Genomic DNA, 24,407 nt, shown 5'->3' on the forward strand with positions numbered 1-24,407 from the left:
ACAGACTTGACATACTCCTTTTCCTATTTGGACCCAGTCTGTTGTTCCATGTCCAGTTCTAACTGTTGCTTCCTGACCTGCATATAGGTTTATCAAGAGGCAGGTCAGGTGGTCTGGTATTCCCATCTCTTTAAGAAGTTTCCGCAGTTTGTTGTGATTCACACAGTTTCAAAGGCTTTGGCGTAGTCAATAAAGCAGAAACAGATTTTTTCTGGAAATCTCTTGCTTTTTCCATGATCCAGCAGATGTTGGCAATTTGATCTCTGTTAGTGATGATAAGTTATTTTAGTGTTTGCCTGTATGAGAAGCTCTTTTTTCTGTCCTTGAATTCTGAATGATAATCTTGAGTGGTAAGATATTCTAGGTCTTAGGTTTTTTACTCTTTCAGCACTTTAAATACATCGTGCTACTCTCTTCTGGCCTGCAAATCTCCTGCAGAAAAGTCATCTGATACCCTTTGGGGTTTACCTTGTATGTGACTCTGTTTTTCTCTTGCTGTCCATAGAATTTTTTCCTTATCTTTAATTTTGCCATTTTAATTATAACATGTGGATCTCCTTGGGTTTATCTTATTTGGGATTCTTTGTTCTTCCTGTACCTGGAAATCTGCTTCTTCCTTCAATTTTGTGAATTTTTCAGCCATAGTTTCATCAAATAAATTTTTTTTCTTTTCTCTCTCTCTTTTCCATATGGAGCCACTATAATGCAAATGTTAGAATACTAAAGGTCCCAAATGTCCCTTAAACTGTTCTCATGTTTCGTTTTTCTTTTTGCTATTCTAATTGAGTGATTTCCATTATTCTATCTTTTCAATCACACGTGTTCTTCTGTATCACCAATTCTGCTGTTAACTCCTTCTAGTGTTTTTTTTTTTATTTCAGTTATTGTATTCTTCAGTTCTCGTTGATACTTTTCATATTGTCTAGCTCCTTATTAAATTCTCATTTTGTTTATTTATTCTTTTCCTAAGTTCAATTACTATTCTTACTACTAATGCTTTGAATTCTTTATCTGGTAAATTATTTTTATCTCTGTTTCATTGGGTGTTTTTGTAGGATTTTTTTTTACTTGTTCTTTCATTTGAAACATATTTCTCATTTTTACTTTCTCTGTCTCTGTGATTAGTAATTTCTCACCTCTGAAATTAGGTGAAACAGTTTCCTGTCCCAGTCTTGAAAGAGTGTCCTTCTGTAGGAGAGTTCCTATGCAGTCTGCATGTGCCCAGTGCCTTTGGTGGGCAAGCTGGCTGGATCTGATATGAGCCAAAGTCCCATCTTGCCCCAGGTGTGCTAGCAGCTATCACCTTGGTGAGAAGAGGGGCTGGAGTTGGAGAGGTTGGAGCCAGAGCCAGGGGTGAACTGGGGCTTCTCCTATCCTCAGGGCCATCACTACCCTATCAGGACAAGGTTGGTTCCCAAGGTTCTGGAGCAGAAACCCTGATATCTGGTCTGAGCTGGTTCTATTCCCTCTAAGTATATGCTCTTCCCACTCCTGGCAATGACACTGTCACCCTTGAGGGAAGCAATGCTGGAGCAAGAGGGGCCAAAATGGGGGCTCAATGGGAGCTGGAATGTACACTGGGATGGTTCTGATGTGTCAAACAGGGTTCCAGGCAACTCTGGATTTGCTGCTGCCAAGGCTTCCCTGGGACTTGGACAGTAAAGACTGCCTACAATGTAGGAAACTCGGGTTCAATCCCTGGATTGGGAAAATCCCCTAGAGATGAAGTGGCAATCCACTCCAGTATTCTTGCCTGGAAAATCTCATGGACAGAGGAGCCTAGCAAGATACAGCACATGGAGTCTCAATGAGTTGGACACAACTGAGTGACTAACACTTTTGTTCACTTTCATGAGTGCCAGTGGTGTCCACAAGCCTGCTCTTTCCTCCTCAAGTGTTCATGCTCCTTGGCAATGGCAGCATTCTTCTTAGTGGGGAACTGCTCAGGAACTAGAGTGGCCTGGCATGTGTGGAACAGCTGTGGAAAACTGGCTGCTAGTTTCCTGAGAGTAAGCAAGTGCCTGTGTGATCTTCAGAAGTAAAGTCTCAGTTTCTTACAGCCCTCCTATAAATCCTACTGGTTTTCAGACCAGCTAAGGAGATTCTTCTCAGTTTCATGCCCCATGCTTCAGTACTCAATATATGGCTCAAACCCCACTTCCCAGGGATGCTCTCTGAGCCCATGTAACCCTTCCTCTTCTGAGTCCCCTCCTAAGGTTGTGGAATCCAACATTATCACTTCTCCTCCCTACTGTACACTGTCTGGATCTTTTTCATCAGCCTTGATTGCAGAAGAGTCTCTCTGCCAGTCACCAATTTCTTTTCAGTGAGAATTGTTCCACATGTAGGTGCATTTTTGATGGGTTTGTGGTTGAAAGTGAGCTCAGCATCCCCCTACTTTGCCATCTTGATCTCCAACCCTTGGCAAAACCTATTTTGACAGGCATGAACCATCTATTTCTAAGCAGTAAATGTGATTTTACACTGCCTATGGCTCTTGAGCTCATATATATCTGTGACAAATCTGTCTTCAAGAATCGTGGAAATGTATTGTTTTTCACTGTGTATTCTATTCCCACTGAGGAACTCAGTGAAGTGATGGACTAAAAAATAAGTACAAGCTAATTTGATGTTTTTCTCTACTTGAAGTAATAGCTGGTGGCCAGGAATTTTTTAAAAGACAATACATTTTTCTTTATCTTCATAAATAATACACCACGTAACTGCTTGGAAACTTTCTTTTGTGATCACAATGCGTTTATTGAACATCCAAGATGACCAGGATTTTTTAAATTACTAAACATCCCTGTAATTAAAAATATGAATAAGACCCACAGTCTTTTGTTGCAGAAAATTGATATCCCAGGGTTTTTTTAAGCATCAAACATCATTAGAGGTGCCTATGATAATTCTGACTCATTATTCTTGTCCTAAATTTATATTTTACTTTGTCCTTGTGCTGCCTTTTCACTCATAGTATTTATGATGCAGGATTGTGAATGTTCTGAGAGGACCATGAGAAAGTTAGTATCCCATTCTTCAAGTTATAATGACAGACTATGTGACCTAGACATTGTTTTCTAAATTATCTTATAAGAAATCAAGTTATTCTATGGGGAAAAAAGTTATTGATTTATAAGGTAGAAATATTCTGGTCCTACAACCCTCTTTTGATGATGTATTAAGTTGGAATTATCCAGCTCCCTTGTACCCTTCATAACACCATAGGCAGCCCACTCTCAGGAAACAAGAATGGGTCCCAAACATCTTAGGAAGGACAAACAATTCCCCAGGGGCACATGGGCCTGACATTTTTAGAAAATAATTTCCCACAGCCTTGACTCCCATCCACACACTCTCCTAAAACTGACCTACCTGAGAATGTGCTTGTGGCCATGGCACCATGATGATTCTCTTATCCCTCTTCTCTGCTGACAGCAAGCTTTTCCTCTTTATGTGTATATATCATCATCCTTACTCAACCAATGAGTAATCCCTTATCTTTGACTCTGGTATAAAAAACCTGAGACAAGCAAAATGATAATTTGAAGTATTAGGGTTTAAAAAAAAGCCCTTCTTTAATCAAGACCCCACAAAACAAAAGTAAATCTCATTTCTTCCTCCCAGTCTCTTTCTGAAAAGGATACAAATGACATTCAGTTCAGTTCAGTTCAGTCACTCAGTAATGTCCGACTCTTTGCGACCCCATGAATCACAGCACACCAGGCCTCCCTGTCCATCACCAACTCCCGGAGTTCACTCAGTCTCACGTCCATAGAGTCAGTGATGCCATCCAGCCATCTCATCCTCAGTCGTCCCCTTCTCCTCCTGCCCCCAATCCCTCCCAGCATCAGAGTCCTTTCCAATGAGTCAACTCTTTGCATGAGGTGGCCAAAGTACTGGAGCTTCAGCTTTAGCATCATTCCTTCCAAAGAAATCTCAGGGCTGATCTCCTTTAGAATGGACTGGTTGGATCTCCTTGCAGTCCAAGGGACTCTCAAGAGTCTTCTCCAACACCACAGTTCAAAAGCATCAATTCTTCGGCGCTCAGCCTTCTTCACAGTCCAACTCTCACATCCATACATGACCACTGGAAAAACCATAGCCTTGACTAGATGGACCTTTGTTGGCAAAGTAATGTCTCTGCTTTTGAATATGCTATCTAGGTTGGTCATAACTTTTCTTCCAAGGAGTAAGCATCTTTTAATTTCCTGGCTGCAGTCACCATCTGCAGTGATTTTGGAGCCCCCCAAAATAAAGTCTGACCCTGTTTCACCATTTCCCCATCTATTTCCCATGAAGTGATGGAACCAGATGCCATGAGCTTTGTTTTCTGAATGTTGAGTTTTAAGCCAACTTTTTCACCCTCTTTCACTTTCATCAGAGGCTTTTTAGTTCCTTTTCACTTTCTGCCATAAGGGTGGTGTCATCTGCATATCTGAGGTTATTATTGATATTTCTCCCGTCAATCTTGATTCCAGCTTGTGCTTCTTCCAGCCCAGTGTTTCTCATGATGTACTCTGCATAGAAGTTAAATAATCAGGGTGACAATATATAGCCTGGGTGTACTCCTTTCCTGATTTGAAACCAGTCTATTGTTCCATGTCTGGTTCTAACTGTTTCTTCTTGACCTGCACACAGATTTCTCAAGAGGCAGGTCAGGTGGTCTGGTATTCCCATCTCTTTCAGAATTTGCCACAGTTTATTGTGATCCGCACAGTCCAAGGCTTTGGCATAGTCAATAAAGCAGAAATAGATGTTTTTCTGGAACTCTTTTGCTTTTTCCATGATCCAGCGGATGTTGGCAATTTGATCTCTGGTTCCTCTGCCTTTTCTAAAACCAGCTGGAACATCTGAAAGTTCACAGTTCACGTATTGCTGAAGCCTGGCTTGGAGAATTTTGACCATTACCTTACTAGCATGTGAGATGAGTGCAATTGTGTGGTAGTTTGAGCATTCTTTGGCATTGCCTTTCTTTGGGATTGGAATGAAAACTGACCATTTCCAGTCCTGTGGCCACTGCTGAGTTTTCCAAATTTGCTGACCTATTGAGTGCAGCAATTTCACAGCATCATCTTTCAGGATTTGAAATAGCTCAACTGGAATTCCATCACCTCCACTAGCTTTGTTCGTAGTGATGTTTCCTAAGGCCCACTTGACTTCACATTCCAGGATGTCTGGCTCTAGGTGAGTGATCACACCATCGTGATTATCTTGGTCTTGAAGATCTTTTTGCTACAGTTCTTCTGTGTATTCTAGGGTATTTGGACCTGTGTTGGGATGTTTTAAATTCAGAAGGGAGACAGTTCTCATGGGAATGTGTATCATTGGTTTATTCAAATTGAAAACACAAAACAGGACTTTGGGACAGAAAGTACATTAGTTTTCAATGGGTTTGATAATGGAGACTATCTTTATCAGTTAAGCTGGTAGATGTCTTTCATAAATTGAATGAATTAAATCTTCAAATTTTGATGAAAATATTTAAATCATAATACTGTAAAATATACAAAAAATAAATATATTAACAGTACTTACTTAAAATATTTCATATTTTTAAAGTATTAATTTGGCAAAAGTGTTTCCATTTTACAATCCATTCTAAATTTGTTGGATTGATCAAGGTGTCTCCAGGGGAAGAAGTAACACATATCAGTAAAAACTCCTTTAATAAAGATAAAACCTTATGGGGTACTTTCCAGAAACTGGGCAAATGAAAGACTCTCATGACAGAGTTACAAATCACTTTATGTCAGATGGGTTCCAGTAATTTGCTTCCCACAAAGGAATTGAATTGTCAGCTGCCACCACATTAAAAAACTGCTTCTGATGATAAATCACTCTGTGAATTTTGGCATTCTGAAAGGAGTTTGAAAGAACAAAGTAATTGCTGGAACACAAGTTCCCCTATTCTCATACACATGAGCAGCTGGTAAAGAAATATTTAGGAATATTGTTGGTTGTGCCCACTGTTTTGTTCTAGCAGTAGGTAACATTCACCCACAGACACAAGAGAAACATCCTCCAAAGTGCGTTTTTACACTTAATAAAATTGTATTATAAAAATGTATTATCAGTTCAGTTCAGTCACTCAGTCATGTCCAACTCTTTGAGACCCCATGGACTGCAGCATGCCAGGCTTCCCTGTCCTTCACCACTCCCAGAGCTTACTCAAATTCATGCCTGTTGAGTCAGTGATGCCATCCAACCATCTCATCGTCTGTCGTCCCCTTCTCCTCCCACCTTCAATCTTTCCCAGCATCAGGGTCTTTTCAAATGAGTCAGTTCTTCACATTGGATGGCCAAAGTATTGGAGTATCAGCTTCAACATCAGTCCTTACAATGAATATTCAGGGTTGATTTCCTTTAGGATTGACTGGTTTGAATTCCTTGCAGTCCAGAATGGGGAACACGTGTACACCCGTGGTGGATTCATGTTGATGTATGGCAAAACCAATACAATATTGTAAAGTAACTAAACCAATACGATATTGTAAAGTAACTAGCCTCCAATTAAAATAAATAAATTTATAGTTAAAAATAGAAAAATAAAATATGAAAAAAAGTAAAAAAATAAACATCCCCCCCGCCCAAAAAAAAGTCTTCTCCAACACCACAGTTCAAAAGCATCAGTTCTTCAGCGCTCAGTTTTCTTTATGGTCCAACTTTCACATACCTACATGACTACTGGGAAAACCACAGCTTTGATGAGACAGACCTTTGTTGGCAAAGTAATGCCTTTGCTTTTTAATATGCTATCTAGGTTGGTCATAGCTTTTTCTGGCAAGGAGCAAGCATGTTTTAATATCATGGCTACAGTCACCATGTGCACTGATATTAAAGCCCCAAAACATAAAGTCTGTCACTGTTTCCATTGTTTCTCCATCTATTTGCCATGAAGTGATGGGACTCAAAGCCATCATCTTAGTTTTCTGAATGTTGAGTTTTAAGCCAACTTTTTCACTCTCTTCTTTCACTTTCATCAAGAGGCTGTTTAGTTTTTCTTTGCTTTCTGCCATAAGGGTGGTGTCATTTGCATACCTGAGGTTATTGATACTTCTCCCAGCAACGTCGATTCCAACTTGTGCTTCATCAAGCTGGGCATTTCTCTTGATGTATCCTGCATATAAGTTAAATAAACATGGTGACAATATATAGCCTGGGTGTACTCCTTTCCCAAATTAGAACCAGTCTATTGTTCCATGTCTGGTTCTAACTGTTGCTTCTTGACCGGCATACAGACTTCTGAGCAAGCAGGTAAGGTGGTCCAGTATTCCCATCTCTTGAAGAATTTTCCGCAGTTTGTTGTGATCCACACAGTCAAAGGCTTTGGCATAGTCAATAAATCAGAAATAGATTTTTTTGGAACTCTTTTGCTTTTTCAATATTTCCATTTTACAATCCATTCTAAATTTGTTGGATTGATCAAGGTGTCTCCAGGGGAAGAAGTAACACATATCAGTAAAAACTCCTTTAATAAAGATAAAACCTTATGGGGTACTTTCCAGAAACTGGGCAAATGAAAGACTCTCATGACAGAGTTACAAATCACTTTATGTCAGATGGATTCCAGTAATTTGCTTCCTACAAAGGAATTGAATTGTCAGCTGCCACCACATTAAAAAACTGCTTCTGATGATAAATCACTCTGTGAATTTTGGCATTCTGAAAGGAGTTCAAAGAACGGAGTAATTGCTGGAACACAAGTTCCCCTATTCTCATACACATGAGCAGCTGGTAAAGAAATATTTAGGAATATTGTTGGTTGTGCCCACTGTTTTGTTCTAGCAGTAGGTAACATTCACCCACAGATACAAGAGAATCATCTCCTAAAGTGCATTTTTACACTTAATAAAACTGTATTATAAAAATGTATTATGTGTGTGTACATATACGTGTGTGAGTGGAATGATCAAATCTGTATCAACAACAACAGTCATGACAACTTAATCCAAATTAAAAATTTTTAACACTTAGAGCCTTACAGCTATAAGAAATAGAATTTTAAATTTACATACATATTTATGATGTTGAGAGATGAAGCAATTAATAAGAGATATTCCAGGATAAATATATATATTAAAGCAAGCTAAAATGCTGTGAGAGAAATAAAACAGAATCACTTGTTTTAAGAGAAAAGGAAGGGTATAAAATATCCCATCTGTTAACAAAGAGCTTGTTCATGTTTGTGCAAATGGAAGATGATGGAGTTTCTTATCACTATGGCATTTAGAGTCCACTGGGTACATTTAACACAGTGACATTAAAGGTTTATTTTTAAATGTCAGATATACCATAAACTGAAATCCTTTCTATTTAAAATTATCATGCAAATTTAAATATTAACCTAAAAGATGATAGAGGATGCATAGTTTCTTAAAATTAAAAAAAAAACCTTCTGAGGCAAAAAGTTAAAATGCTTCTACTATAAACAAGAATTTCTGATAGAGTGTCATTGGCAGCATGTCACCTTGCTTTAAATGTCAGCATTATACTTCTGACAAGAGATTGTTTTAATTGCAAATCCATGTTTAGAGTACCTTGGAGTCAATTATTAGAAGAAAGAACAAATGAGCAGAGCAGGTAACCATCTGAATTCAATACCTGCAGAGATGGGGTGCGTGAAACTACAGATCACATTGAGCAGCAGGATCACAAGCTGGTGGAGCTTAGGTCAATTTCCAAAGAAAAAGGAAAACTCTATTAATAAAAAACCTTAATTTTTTTCATCAGGCTTTAGTATTAAATGAAAAAAAATCCATGGGAATACAATGAAAGGGGCAATGGAGATAGGGAGCAGATACTCCTTTAGGGAAGAGTGTTAGAGAAGATAGGAGAGGTCTCAGAAGAAGTCCAGAAAATTGTTTACTGAGACAAATTACACTGGAAAATTAAACCCAAGAGGCTCATTTGAAAAAGTATACCTCAGTTCATGTTATAAGGAAGAAGAGAAAAAAGGTAAAAGAGATGCACTTTGCACAGAACATAAGGATAAATTATATTTTAAAAATGAATGATTAACCAGAGTATTTCAATACCCAGTTACATAACAAACTGCCAACCACAGGCACTAGTTTCTTCAAAAACCCCTTGGTCAATAAAGAGTTATTTAGGAAGGTAGTATGCTGATGACACGCTATCCTTTGTGAGAATCTTGTTGTTCAATTGCTCTACTGCTAAGTTGCTTCAGTCATGTCCGACTTTGTGCAACTCCATAGATGACAGCCCACCAGGCTCCCCCGTCCCTGGGATTCTCCAGGTAAGAATACTGGAGTGGGTTGCCATTTCCTTTTCCAATGCATGAAAGTGAAAAGTGAAAGTGAAGTCGTTCAGTTGTGTCCAACTCCTAGCGACCCCATGGACTGCAGCCCACCAGGCTCTTCTGTCCATGGGATTTGCCAGGCAAGAGTACTGGAGTGGGGTGCCATTGCCTTCTCCTCAGTTGCTCAGTCATGCCTAACTCTTTGTGACTCCATGGACTGCAGAAGGCCAGGCTTCCTTGTCCTTCACCATCTCACAGAGTTTGCTCAAACTCATGTCTATTGAGTCGGTGATGCCATCCAACCATCTCATCCTCTGTCCTCCCCTTCTCCTCCTGCCTTCAATCTTTCCCAGCATCAGTGTCTTTTCCAATGAGTCAACTCTTCGCGTCAGGTGGCCAAGGTATTGGAGCTTCAGCTTCAGTATCAGTCTTTCCAATGAATATTCAGGGTTAATTTCCTTTAGGATTGACTGGTTTAATCTCCTTGCAATCCAAGGGACTCTTGAGAGTCTTCTCCAGCACCACAGTTCAAAATCATCAATTCTTTCATGCTCAGCCTTCTTTATGGTCCAACTCTCATATCCACACATGACTACTGGAAAACCATAGCTTTGACTAGATAGACCTTTGTTGGCAAAGTGATGTCTCTGCTTTTTAGTATGCTGTCTGGGTTGGTCATAGCTTTTCTTCCAAGGAGCAAGTGTCTTTTAATTTCATGGCTGCAGTTACCATCCACAGTGATTTTGAGCCCAATAAAATAAAGCCTGTCACTCTTTCCATTTTTTCCCCATCTATTTGCCGTGAAGTTATAGGACCAGATGCCATGATCTTAGCTTTTTGAATGTTGAGTTGTGCACTTACCTAGAATCTTTCCTTCACCAGCAAGATAGAATTAAAATAAATATAATTTAATACAGAATTGAAGATCATGTAGAAATAAAGGGGTAATGAGAATAATTCCCCTTTGTTGAGTTGGAAACAAAAAAAATAGATCATAACTAATAAAAGGAAAGATGGGAAATTTTTTTAAATCTCTTTTTATTCATGTGACTTCACCAGAGTATTCATCTGCCATACTAATCTGCCAGACACTCAAACACTATTCAGTAAGTGACCACTGAGTACAAAGCACCCACAAACTGGTCCTTGCCCAGGAGTTGTTTACAGTCTCATAGGAAAGAAAAAGAACACAAAAATAGCTACAAGAAGTAGCAGTTTGTTGTGACATAAACAAAAACTTCAACAGGGAGAGAATCTGATTCCAACTTCGGTAGCAGGAAAGAGCTTATTCATTTGCTCATTCTTCCCACAAATATTCATGCCTATATTTCATGTCAGCAAAGACTGCTTGGTGCAGCAGAGACCCCATCACTGCCCTGATGTCAATCCTGGTGATACATGGAGGAGTTTCCTGAAAAGTTCTGATGACATCTGAAATTTGCCCAGCTCAGTCCACCTCCCTGGCAATGGCAGCCTCCAGTTTGAAGCAGAAATATATGTTACTTATTTGCAAGTATTTTTCTCTGACTGTGAGTTGACCAAGACTTTTACAATCTTCTCAGTATCTCATTAGTATTTCTTCATTATAAAGTCCACCTGTTCTAATGTGGCATTCAAGGCTTTTCATATTCTAGTCTCAATTTCTTTTCCACCTTTGCCTCCCATGGCCCTCCTCCCATTTTCATTCACTCTGTGTCTTGACACTTTGTGCCTCTCCTCCTGGAAACTCCCTATATTGCTTTAGATCCCTATTCCTTAGCTCTTGTTTCCTCTGTCTGGAAGGCATCTTTTTTCCCTTCTGCCCTCAAATACATGTTTCTTTCATTTCTGCTTTCTTAAGTCTCAGTTCATTGGCCAAATTTTCCATGAAGCCTTCCCATATCCTCCAGTCCAAGTTCTTCCCAATCTTCTGTCTTCCTGTGGCAATTATCTTTTCTCTTGATGACACGTGCAGTGTCCTGATACCATACTTAATACTCTTCTTTGCCTCCTCACTAGGAGGCGAACTCTTTGAAGTTGTGCCCCTCTCACTGGCACCCCACTGGACAAGTAGGAGGAAGTTGAAGAAAGTTTGTTGACGGGAATGAAATACTAAGTGGAAGATGGTGACATCTGCTAATGTGAGTCAGGTATCAGCTTATAGTCATTGCTGACAAGCACCTTATTTTTTAAAGCCCTAATGTCCCCACAGTTCCCAGCACAAACTGGAGCACAGGGTAAGTGTTAAATGAATGGTTAGTGCTCATATCTGAATGTCAGATGTGGCTGAAGAGGCCACATGTACAGCTCCTTCTTCATGGTAATTGGCTTTAAGTCTGGTATCAGCATTAGCATCTCTGACATTTTACTTTATTCTCCAAGTCTCTATTCCAAGGGATGCAACTTTTAAGAAGATATATTTGTCTTTATTTTCAGCCACACTTCACAGCATGCAGGCTCTTAGTTCCCCAACCAGGGATCAAACCCATGCTCCTTGCACTGGAAGCTCAATGTCTTAAGCATTGGACCTCTAGGAAAGTTCCAGTGCTACATCCTTCACAGCAGGGTTCATGAGGCTGGCACATTCTGCTGCTAGTGATGCTTCCCAGTAGCTGGACCATGGGATGAGAAGCAAGGCCACAGGGCATCGTTGAAGCCTGAACCATGCTTGCCTAACTTATGATTTCCTCATTCCAACTTGCTACCCCAGGAGCCCTTGCACATACAGTGTTCCCTTTACATATCCACGCATGCAGTGAGAGTGTTCATCCAAGCCCAGGCACATGCTTCATCCCAGGACCTCATCACTGATGAGCCTGGTTCTCTGTTTAACCTTTAGGAGGCCTTGCAGGTGATGCTGAGGAGAAGGCAATGGCACCTCACTCCAATACTCCTGCCTGGAAAATCCCATGGACGGAGGAGCCTGGAAGGCTGCAGTCCATGGGGTCGCTGAGGGTCGGACACGACTGAGCAACTTCAATTTCACTTTTCACTTTCATGCATTGGAGAAGGAAATGGCAACCCACTCCAGTGTTCTTGCCTGGAGAATCCCAGGGACGGGGGAGCCTGGTGGGCTGCCGTCTATGGGGTCACACAGAGTCGGACACGACTGAAGCGACTTAGCAGCAGCAGCAGCAGCAGCAGCAGCAACAGCAGGTGATGCTGAGCTAAGTGCCTGTATGTAGATGGAACAGATTGGGCCTCACAGCGGCTCTTCTCATAATCATTACCTTCAGCCTGAGGGTCAGAGCTGGCTGTTAACACCATGGTGATATCACACTCCCCTTCTCTGCCTTCCTAATTTCTTAACTGTTCCCAGATTCACAAATCAATGGACTGTGATTCTACCAGGAGCTCTGTGATCATAGCTTTCAGCTCTCTGCTCTCAATGAAAATATTTTTCTGTCTTCAAAATTTTGGGGGGTGTAGGTCAGTAGAGAATTTCTTTTTATACGTGATGATGTAAATCTATATGTATGTATATAATTTAATTCCTTTTTATTTAAATTTATGATTAGTTTATTACTCTGGGTAAGTGAGATAATTTAAAGCAATATCCAGGTGAAATTTAAATTAATAAAATAATTTTTCCAAACACAGAAAAGCAGTTGAAATAGTTACAGCTCTGCCCTCTTCCTTCAAAGTGGAAAGGAGGAAAGAGAGAGTGCCACCAAGCTTTATAGAACATCTACTTTGTGTATGTTCTCTCTTTAAATACAAATACAAATTATGTGAGCTAGGATATGGGAGGTGTTCTACTCATTTTAAGATGACAAGCTGAGGTTTAAAAATTTAAGGTAAACTTGTCTATGGGCAGACAACTGGCAGGTGATGGTGTGTGGATTCAAACCTTGATTTGAATAACGAGGCAGAAATACATGTCACTCATTTGTATGTGTTTTCCTCTGACTGTGAGTTGACCAAGCACTTTGCGTATTCCTCAGTATCTCATAGTATTTCTTTATATAAGCACAAGAGCTTCCCAGGTAGCACTAATGATAAAGAGCTTGCTTGCCAATGCAGGTAGATATAAGAGACACAGGTTCAATCCCTGGGTTGGGAAGATCCCCCTGGAGGAGGGTATGGCAAACCACACCAATGTTCTTGCCTGGAGAATCTCATAAACAGAGGAGCCTGACAGGCTGCAGTCCATGGGGTCACACAGTTGAACACAACTGGAGTGCTGCAATTCATGGGGTCGCAGAGTCGGACATGACTGAGCGACTGAACTGAACTGAACTGAAGCAACTTAGCATGCATGCATACTAGCACCAACACCCATGCTCATTAAACTATCCTGCCTTTTTAACAGCAAAGTGACCAGGTTTATCTTGTAAGGGTAATTGCCAATATATGTCCCAGAAAATTATTACCTGCTGTTAATCAATCACCGATTCTCCATTCCTGCTCTTTTCTGTCACCTGAGCTCTTTCCTTTGGTGAACCCTGGTTCACCCTTTAAGAATTAGCTCAAACTGTGACTTCATCTTTGAAGCACTTCCTGAACCATATCCCACCTCCAAATAATTCTTGACAGAATTATTTTGCTCTTCCATTACATAGTTCTTTATAAATGTGCCTTAATTTTAGCATGGCATTATGATTAGTAATTTATGCCTTTCTTCTCTTCTCATTATTTTAAACACCCTAATACCTCAGAACCCAGTAAGCTGACTATACTGAGTGTTTGCTCAAAAGCTATTTTCGAAAAACTGAGTGAATAAATTTTGATGAGGTAAATGACTCTCTGATAGAAAGAAGTTTAAAGTAAACATTAAAATCATGCACCATCCTCCCTCAACCCCTCCCTATATAAAGCCATTGTTAAATGTATATGATTATGAGCATCTGTCCAAGACAGGTATACAGTTCTTCTGCAGGGCAAGGATTAGAGAGCTTCCTGGGGGTCAGGGACGGGACATTTGAGCAAATGATGCTGGTGTGCTTCCTGGGGGGATATCTGATTCTACTTCCTGAAACTTAATCTTTAGTTTAACAAATTAACCCACATCTGAACAACATGCTGCATGAATGATCCAGTGTCTCTGTTTGAGAACACTGTTCTAAACCAGTTTCTAATTATATGAAGGTGATGCTGTAGAAATCTTCAGTCAACATAATGCTACAGCCCCAGATTACCAAAGAGGATCGACCACACTCTTTAGTTTGACTATGTTCCTTCAGACTTTCCCAGTGGGTAGTTATTGTATTATAGAAGCTCCATGAGGCCAGGGGTGATGAGGTCTGTGTACTACAACAAATTATGTGACTGAAAGTGTCTATTTTGTGTACTTTTGTGTATCATTGTAGAAGTGAAGGCATTTCTAAATGTAGTAGGTGAAGGAACAAGAGTAAGATGACCCAACTATAGAACTAATGGCCATCATTTCAAAAATGACTGTTCCTTCTGAAGGGAACAGTCCCATTTCTTGACATGAAAACAGTTCTATTTTAAAAGTAAAAGGAAAGTTTTGCAACTCTGAAGAGATTTTAGAAATATCTCTTCAAAACTACACTTAGAAGTAAAAATTTTACCAAACTAGTAAATATTCATTGAAAAAAATTAGAAAATAGATATAAACCATACCCAATTATGGTCTTAAAACCATAGAGAACTGCTGTTAGTATTTTATTGTGTCTTTACTGAATAGGTTTCCCTGGTGGCTCAGTCGGTAAAGAATCTGCCTGCAATGAAGAAGACGCAGATTCAATCCCTGTGTCAGGAAGACCCCCTGAAGAAGGAAATGGCAACCCACTCCAGCATTCTTACTTAGGAAATCCCTTGGACAGAGGAGCCTGGTGGGCTACATACAGTTCATGGGGTCAAAAAGAGTTGGACACAACTAAAGATGGGAATACCAGACCACCTGACCTGCTTCTTGAGAAACCTATATGCAGGTCAGGAAGCAACAGTTACAACTGGACATGGAACAACAGACTGGTCCCAAATAGGAAAAGGAGTACGTCAAGGCTGTATACTGTCACTCTGCTTATTTAACTTCTATGCAGAGTACATCATGAGAAATGCTGGACTGGAAGAAGCACAAGCTGGAATCAGGATTGCTGGGAGAAATATCAATAACCTCAGATATGCAGATGACACCACCCTTATGGCAGAAAGTGAAGAGGAACTAAAAAGCCTCTTGATGAAAGTGAAAGAGGAGAGTAAAAAAAGTTGGCTTAAAGCTCAATATTCAGAAAACAAAGATCATGGCATCCGGCCCCATCACTTCATGGGAAATAGATGGAGAAACAGTGGAAACAGTGTCAGACTTTATTTTTGGGGGCTCCAAAATCACTGCAGATGGTGATTGCAGCCATGAAATTAAAAGACTCTTACTCCTTGGAAGGAAAGTTATGACCAATCTAGATAGCATATTCAAAAGCAGAAACATTACTTTGCCAACAAAGGTCCGTCTAGTCAAGGCTATGGATTTTCCAGTTGTCATGTATGGATGTGAGATTTGGACTATGAAGAAAGCTGAGCGCCAAAGAATTGAGGCTTTTGAAGTGTGGTGTTGGAGAAGACTCTTGAGAGTCCCTTGGACTGCAAGGAGATCCAACCAGTCCATTCTAAAGGAGATCAGTCCTGGGTGTTCTTTGGAAGGAATGTTGCTAAAGCTGAAACTCCAGTCCTTTGGCCACCTCATGCGAAGAGTTGACTCATTGAAAAAGACTCTGATGCTGGGAGGGATTGGGGGCAGAAGGAAAAGGGAACGATGGAGGATGAGATGGCTGGATGGCATCACCGACTAGATGGACGTGAGTTTGAGTGAACTCTGGGAGATGGTGATGGACAGGGAGGCCTGGCATGCTCCAATTCATGGGGTCGCAAAGAGTCGGACACGACTGAGGGACTGAATTGAACTGAACTGAAAGCAACTGAGCGCCAAACACTATGTATGCACACATTCTTACTAGAATGATTATAGTGATAATTACTAATACTTATTGAACATTTAATATGTTCTTATCATATTAGATGCACAGTTAGTTAAACCCCAATAACCTTATATGGTAATTTCTATTATTCAATCTATTTTACACATGTTTGCTTTTTAGAGTACACAACTGTGTACTGTTACACAGAGTCTGTTACCAGAGCCCACGAGAGCATGGTATGAATATTATTAGTATTTGGAAAGCAACTTATCCACTTAAAAACTTACTGTGAACATCTTACTGTGGTGGCTCAACTGGTAAAGAATCCATCTGTAATGCAGGAGACCTGGGTTCAATCCCTGGGTTGGGAAGATCCCCTGGAGAAGGGAATGGCTACCCATTCCAGTATTCTGACCTAGAGAATTCCATGGACTGGAATGAAATAGTTCATGGGGTCGCAAAGAGTCAGACATGACTGAGAAACTTTCACTTTCACTTTCCTGTGTCATTAAAATTATATATCTACATCATTTTTAAATGATTGTGTAGGTCTTATTTATAAACATGCATCTCAACTTATTCATGCCCTTCTGCAGGGTATCCAACTATTTCAATCTGGAAATTTTAAAAAATTTATGCTGTACATTCTTGAAGCTAAATCACTGCTCATCTACCTAATGATGAGGTTAGAATAGAGTTAAGTTGCTTAATAGATGTTATATTTACAACTTGTTATTTCTTAGCAACCCACATTTCTTCTTGGAGTAAAAGAATCTGTCATTTTTCAGGAGTATGGGCCAGTATTGTGTTGGGAATGTTTTTTCTGTCCATGGTTTACAACACTCTTCTTCCTGCTGCTCAGCTTGTTTCTGGGGTCCTGCAAGATACAGGTAAAAGAGAAGGGCATCATGGTGTTTGGACTGTGCTTGGTTTTTGATCTCAAAGCAAGAGAAACCATAAGTTACTTGGCTGTTTTGATATCAAGCAGGAAGACTATACAGAGAAATTTTCTTAAAATGCTGCTTTTCAAATTCTCATTGAAAATATAAATAGGAATAGAACTTCTTTCAAATGTGATCTCATAGGGGACCCTATCATAATAAAAATATGTATTTTGCTAGTATAAATTTATTTTATAAATCCAAGTTTCAACATTTACTTTTTATAAAATTCTTATAAAGAATTATGAAGCTTTTTGGTGAACAAAAATTTTGGAGTTAACAATTACCTGTTAGCTACAAATGTATTATTTGTACCTAGTTTACTTCAGTTTTTGTTTTGATTAACCATGATTGAGAAAACTCTCGGTTCATACAGATAAGTATTTGCAAAAGTTTTTTTTTTTATAGCTTATCATGAATTTCTTCATAGTCTTCAATTAAATAAATACAAACATTTGAAAAAGATCAAATAAGAAATTTTGATTTCAGAGTTGTGTCCTTGAATAACAACTGCTCACAAGACTTATAATAGAAATGATCATAGAAAACCACAAATATCTATAGTAATCATTGCAACTATTTATAATAAAATGTTGTCAAAACATATGTTCACTAGCTTGATTGTAATAATCACAACATACATGTTTATCAAAACATCAGTTAACTGTACCTTGATTGTATACAATTTTTATTTGTCAATTATGCAAACAGATGACAAGAAAGAGAAATCTTGGGCTGGCCCAACTGAGGGGAGTCAATGAGCTATGATCATGGGAGGGCAAGGAGGTTGACCCAGGATTTCCCAGCCTGGTGATGATTGTTCCTGACAGGTGAAAAGTGATCACTCCCTGCTTTTGTGACAATTCAGCATGAAGATTAGGTGTAACCAAGTCTTTGAAAGATCTGTCCTGTAACCTATCTGATTTGGCTTTGAATGAGTGAGCACAGAGGGAATGGTCTTGTGTTTGTCACGTGACACAATCACAGAGACACATTGTACAATGAGAAACCACACATCCTTTGGCTTAAGCTCTTTTTCCCCTTTCCCAAACCCTTGAGCCCTCTCCAGGTGCACTATCTGACCTATATTTTCTTCACAACCTTCTTCAACCTTCCTCCTCCTTCCCCGGGTTGAGCCCTGGGCAGCTTCTCCTGGTATGACTAGAAGACAATCAGGCACATTATTGTTAACATAAAAGCCCAGGATCATTATGCCTGTTAGAATTTCACAAAACACACTAGAAAAACAGGTGATACTTTGGAGTCACATGTTATATTCAAATAAGAACTTTATTTAGTAGCCTATTTTCATTAAAAAATTAAACATATGTATTTTTACCTGTAGATAATTAGTGAAAAGAATGGCGGAGGTACATGCCAAGTTTAAGCACATACTGCAGTTTTCTTCATCTGTTAAATCCATAAATAGCAGCCATTTGACATGCAGATTTTGAAGTTTTTAATGGTAGCAATTAAAGCCTTAACTCTTTTAAACTTTTTCGCAATTGTTTTGTTTTCCTGCCTTATCCGATGAAGAATTTTATCTGGGCGGGGTGGGGGGTGGTGTGTGTGGAAACTGTTGGATTTTTGGTTTGTTTGTTTGTTTGAAGCTCCTATGTCTTTATTCTCCTTGACATGAGGATAACAGTGCTGTTGAGGGCTGGAAACTGGGATGAGTCATTACATTCTGATTACCTTCTTGCCTGGGTGTGTGATCCTTGGAGAGTATTTAACAGCATGATGCTCTGTAAATCCCAGAGGGTGAAGCACAGGCAGGAGCCAGCTGTCACATTGACCCAGGCTCGTGCCTGGCATACATCTGATGCAAAGCTTCAACAGTGCCTGAGAGCAGTGAGCCAGAGGGCCTCCCCTTGGCTTATATGAAGATGCCTCTCCTCTCTTTCCTCTCAACCGATAGGAGTAATTGTACTGCCTGGCTAACTTTTTAGAGGGTGACCTGTAAACCCTCCTTGCTTCTCATTTTTTTCTTGTAACCACCTTGTCTGTGTCTTAACTTTGTTCAGCTTTAACTCACTGACAGCAGAAGGATACGACAGCTGGCTGCAGCTGTGCCCACTCTCTCACTGTTCAGTCCCATCCAGAGCTATGTTAATGTCCCCCCTGAAGTCTTGTCTCTTCTGGTCTCAGGACTCTCCAGCCCACTATTACCAGCACCTCTTTCTCTTCTTTCACCTGTCGCTGTGGAATCAGGCCTTTCTCCAAGGAAATTAGTTTCCTTTTCTCTGAATAATCCTTCTTGACCTTCTTCATAATACATTAGCAGAAGTCCTATGGAAAGAATAATACTGCTGATATGTAGCTTAGAAGGCCCACAAAGCATAATTTCAATTTCTGTGCTTCTCAAACCATACGAAAGGTGAAAGTGACACCCAGCAACTCTGCCTATATGGAAGCATTCATTCGTGTTCCATATGTACCCTGTGTGTTTCCTGCTCTGCTGGGCATTAGGAGTCAAGCCAAATACAAGACAGATGATTCCTGACCTCAAAGACTTCTAGTTGGCTGGATAATGCAGATACCACATAGTACGTACAGTAAAACTGATTACAGTTATGACAAGTGCTATAAAGGGAAAGTTCAGAATGCCACGAAAGCATGTAACAGGGAGCCTAGCCAACAACAGTAGTGTTTCTTGAGTGCTGACCATCTACCATCCAGCCTTTCCCAAAGTGAAAGTGAAAGTCTCTCAGCTGTGTCTGACTCTTTGCAACTCCATGAACTACACAGTCTATGGTTCTCCAGGCAAGAATACTGAAGTGGGTAACCTTTCCCTTCTCCAGGGGATCTTCCTAACCCTGGGATCAAACCCAGGTCTCCTGCATTGCAGGCAGATTCTTTACCAGCTGAGTCACAAGAGAAGCCCACCTTCCCAACAACCCCACAAGATAAGGACTACTTTCACTTCAAAGGGGAGGAAACAGTCTCAAAGAATAATGGGTCCAAAGTGAAGCAGCTAATGGGGGATGTGGTCAGGGTTTAGACCTAAGTTTGTGTGACCCTGAAGACCATGTCACTAATTTTTGTGCAACACTGCCTCCTCCTCCAATGGAAAAACACAGAGCAAAGTTCAGGAGACCTCCTAGCACATCTGCTGCAAAGGCCTGGGCTCACAGTTGTACTTGAAACAGTTATGCTAGTCAAGGTCCTCCCACTGCATCTGGATAGACTCTCTGACTACTCTGACCAACAGAGCACCTTTGACAGGAGCAGTTCACTGTATTCCTTTCCATATTCAGACATTAAGTGACTGGCAACTTCCATTTCCTATCTCTTGGGAAGCTCTTTCTGAGAGAAGCCAACCACCAGGTGAGAAATTCCACCACCCTGAGACTACTATACTGTGAAAAGTTCAAGCTACCTGTGTGGAAAGGCTGTGTTGAAAGAGCGAGCTACCCAGCCTGCTTTAACTGTTAGGGCCATTAAAGCCCAGCCACCAGGAAAGCATAAAGAAATTTTGTCATTCCAGGCCCACCAGATTCAACCAGGTAAAGAGTCCAAGAAACAAGTCAACTGCCAGAGCCAAAGGCCCAGGCATATATAGTATGCACAGCTATCCAGGCCACCCCAGCCAAAGTTCTAGTCTTCCTGGGACACACACAAGCCAATCACCCCATGTCCTGCCTGAATTCCTGCTCAGCATGGTGGCTTAAGAAAATATTTGGTATTTTACTGTCCTAGATATGAGGTGGTTTGTTACACAGCAGATACTTTGAGAATCTAATATAAGCAATAGACCTTCTTCCTATGATGAAGCACATATGCACACTATTTTCATCCTATCTTAAGGTCCACATCCCTGAAATTTATCTGTTTAATTCTAGACAAAGTGCCTGGTCACTAGACATTTTCTGAGGCCTTCAGTTTTATGGCTCAAGCTACAGGAAAATAAAACAGAAGCTAAAACAATTTTGGGAGGCACTTCGACCAGTGAAATTTATTCCTAAATTAAATTCAGGCTTCAAGTGTGAAAAGGGATTTCTTTACTAGACATTTTCTTTTGGGAGAGCATTTTATGAAAGTGCATTTTCATTTCTTTTAAAGAATTATGTAATTCCTAACATGAAATACAAAGAAAAACAATGAACATTTGTGTTCCCAACACAAGCTCTATTAAGTCTTGACATTGTAATATATATGCCTCATCTTTATAAAACTTACAGAAACATTTTACATCTCTTGTACCACTTCTTGCATCAGTCTTCTCCCTTCCTAGAAGTAACTATGATACTGAATTTGCTGTTTATCATTACTATGCATATTTTATTACTCCTAATTTATAAGTATATAACTATAATGAACAAATGGCATTGTTTGATTTATTTTCAAACTTTGAATAAAGGCTATATAGGGAAGCAAAATTTGCCACCCAAAAATGTGTCTCTTTGACATGAGGATTAATTTAGACTGATTCTTTTTAAGAATCAGAAAATTCAGGAAGTTTTTCTTGTTGTCTCTCCCTTAGCTGCCTAAAAGAATATAGATAACAGAACAGAATAATATTCTGCTAACAGAATAGAGTTATCTCCAGAGATATCTGCAAAGAATGAAGGCTAGTTATGTTGGGGGAAACTCAGCAGGGCCTGGATATCAGAGTCCCATTCCATGTCTCTTTGTCTCTGAATGACCCAGCAAACTTTATTCACCAAATATTTGCTTTTCTATCTCCTTGTGACTTTGCTTCTTCCCATTAGAATTTCCAAACCACTACCCCCAGCATTCTCTTTTCTCTTCGGTTAAAGGTGGTATTTAAGGTGAGGGCTTTGGCTGTTTTGACAAGTTACTCTGTTCTCCCAAGACTCTCACAGGCATACGTGTTGTTAAACTTTTGTTTGAACTTCTGTTTATCTCTCTCCTGTCAATTTAATTCTTTCAATTCTTTAAAGACTAACTGATAGAGATATAGTATGATAGTTACAGGAAAGTAGTCAGAACCTTGTGACACAAACCAGAACCATTTAACAATGAAACCATGCAATAAAAGCACAAGATATGCCCCAGGCCATTAAGTGGGGGAAAAAAAAATGAGGCCTGCATCCTGCTAGTCAAGGTCAGCAATATAATGATCCTTAGGACATGCACCTCTGCATGTACCAAGGACGGGAATATAAGGGAAAGGTGACATTCCAAAGTACAAGACCTTCATTATACTGAAACCTCAGATGATTTAACATATTTTAACATGTTTTAGTATGTTACCACCCTTCCCTGAATACTCATTGGAAGGACTGATGCTGAAGCTGAGGCTCCAGTATTTTGATCATCTGATGCAAACAGCCAACTCATTGGAAAAGTCCCTGATACTGGGAAAGATTAAGCGCAGAAGAAGAAGAGGGCATCAGAGGATGAGATGGCTGGCTAGATGGCATCACTGGTGTAATGGGCATGATCCTGGGCAAACTTTGGGAGATGGTGAGGGACAGGGAGGCCTGGCCTGCTACAGTCCATGTGGTCACAAAGAATCAGCCACAACAGGGAAACTGAACAATAACAAATAGAATGTAGAATAATAGGACCACTTTCTCCTCCTCAAGGGCTCAGAACCCTTCCTCCTTGAGGACCCTAGACTCCTTATCAACCTACCTAAATATTAACCCTTTCAATATTGTATACCTCCAAGTCCCCTACCCTTACATTGTTCCTCTTCCCCTCCTCACTGGTAACCACTAGTTTGTTCTATGAGTCTGTTTCTTTCTTGTTAAATTCATTAGTTTTTGTACTTTTTAGATTCCACATATAAGTTATATGATACAGTATATTTCTTTCTCTGCCTGGCTTTTTTCACTTAGCATTATCTCCTCCAAGTCTATCCATCTTGCTGCAAGTGGCAAAATTTCTTTTTTTATGACCAAGTAGTATTTTATTGTGTGTGTGTGTATACCACTTTTTCTTTTCATTTGTTTCACCATTCATATGTTGATTGTTGTTTCCATATCTTGGAAACTGTAAAAAAAAGAAAATGCTGCTGTGGACATTGGGGAGCATGTATCTTTTTGAATTAGTGTTTTCTGTTTTTTCAGTTATATAGCAGTTCAGTTCAGTTGCTCAGTCATCTCTGACTCTTTGTGACCCCATGAATCGCAGCACACCAGGCCTCCCTGTCCATCACCAATTCCTGGAGTTCACTCAGATTCACATCCATTAAGCCCATGATGCCATCCAGCCATCTCATCCTCCGTTGTCCCCTTCTCCTCCTGCCCCCAATCCCTCCCAGCATCAGAGTCTTTTCCAATGAGTCAACTCTTCCCATGAGGTGGCCAAAGTACTGGAGTTTTAGCTTTAGCACCATTCCTTCCAAAGAAATCCCAGGGTTGATCTCTTTCAGAATGGACTGGTTAGATCTCCTTGCAGTCCAAGGGACTCTCAAGAGTCTTCTCCAACACCACACTTCAAAAGCATCAATTCTTTGGCTCTCAGCCTTCTTCACAGTCCAACTCTCACATCCATACATGACCACTGAAAAAACTATAGCCTGGACTAGATGGACCTTTGTTGGCAAAGTAATGTCTCTGCTTTTTAATATGCTATCTAGGTTGGTCATAATTTTTCTTCCAAGGAGTAAGCCTGTTTTAATTTCATGAATGCAATCACCATCTGCAGTGATTTTGGAGCCCCCCAAAATAAAGTCTGACACTGTTTCCACTGTTTCCCCATCTATTTGCCATGAAGTGATGGGACCAGATGCCATGATCTTCGTTTTCTGAATGTTGAGCTTTAAGCCAACTTTTTCACTCTCCTCTTTCACTTTCCTCAAGAGGCTTTTTAGTTCCTCTTCACTTTCTGCCATAAGGATGAGGTCAGCTGCATATCTGAGGTGATTGATATTTCTCCCAGCAATCCTGATTCCAGCTTGTGTTTCTTCCAATACAGCATTTCTCATGATGTACTCTGCATATAAGTTAAATTAGCAGAGTGACAGTATACAGCCTTGACATATTCCTTTTCCTATTTGGAACCAGTCTGTTGGTCCATGTCCAGTTCTAACTGTTGCTTCCTGACCTGCATATAGGTTTCTCAAGAGGCAGGTCAGGTGGTCTGGTATTCCCATCTCTTTCAGAATTTTCCACAGTTTATTGTGATCCACACAGTCAAAGGCTTAGGCGTAATCAATAAAGCAGAAGTAAATGCTTTTCTGGAACTCTCTTCCCTTTTCCATGATCCAGCAGATGTTGGCAATTTGATCTCTGGTTTCTCTGCCTTTTCTAAAACCAGCTTGAACATCTGGATGTTCATGGTTCATGTATTGCTGAAGCCTGGCTTGGAGAATTTTGAGTATTGCTTTACTAGTGTGTGAGGTGAGTGCAATTGTGCAGTAGTTTGAGCATT

This window comes from Oryx dammah, unplaced genomic scaffold (genome assembly GCF_014754425.2).
Source record: "Oryx dammah isolate SB20612 unplaced genomic scaffold, SCBI_Odam_1.1 HiC_scaffold_29, whole genome shotgun sequence".
In the NCBI taxonomy this organism is placed as follows: Eukaryota; Metazoa; Chordata; class Mammalia; order Artiodactyla; family Bovidae; genus Oryx; species Oryx dammah.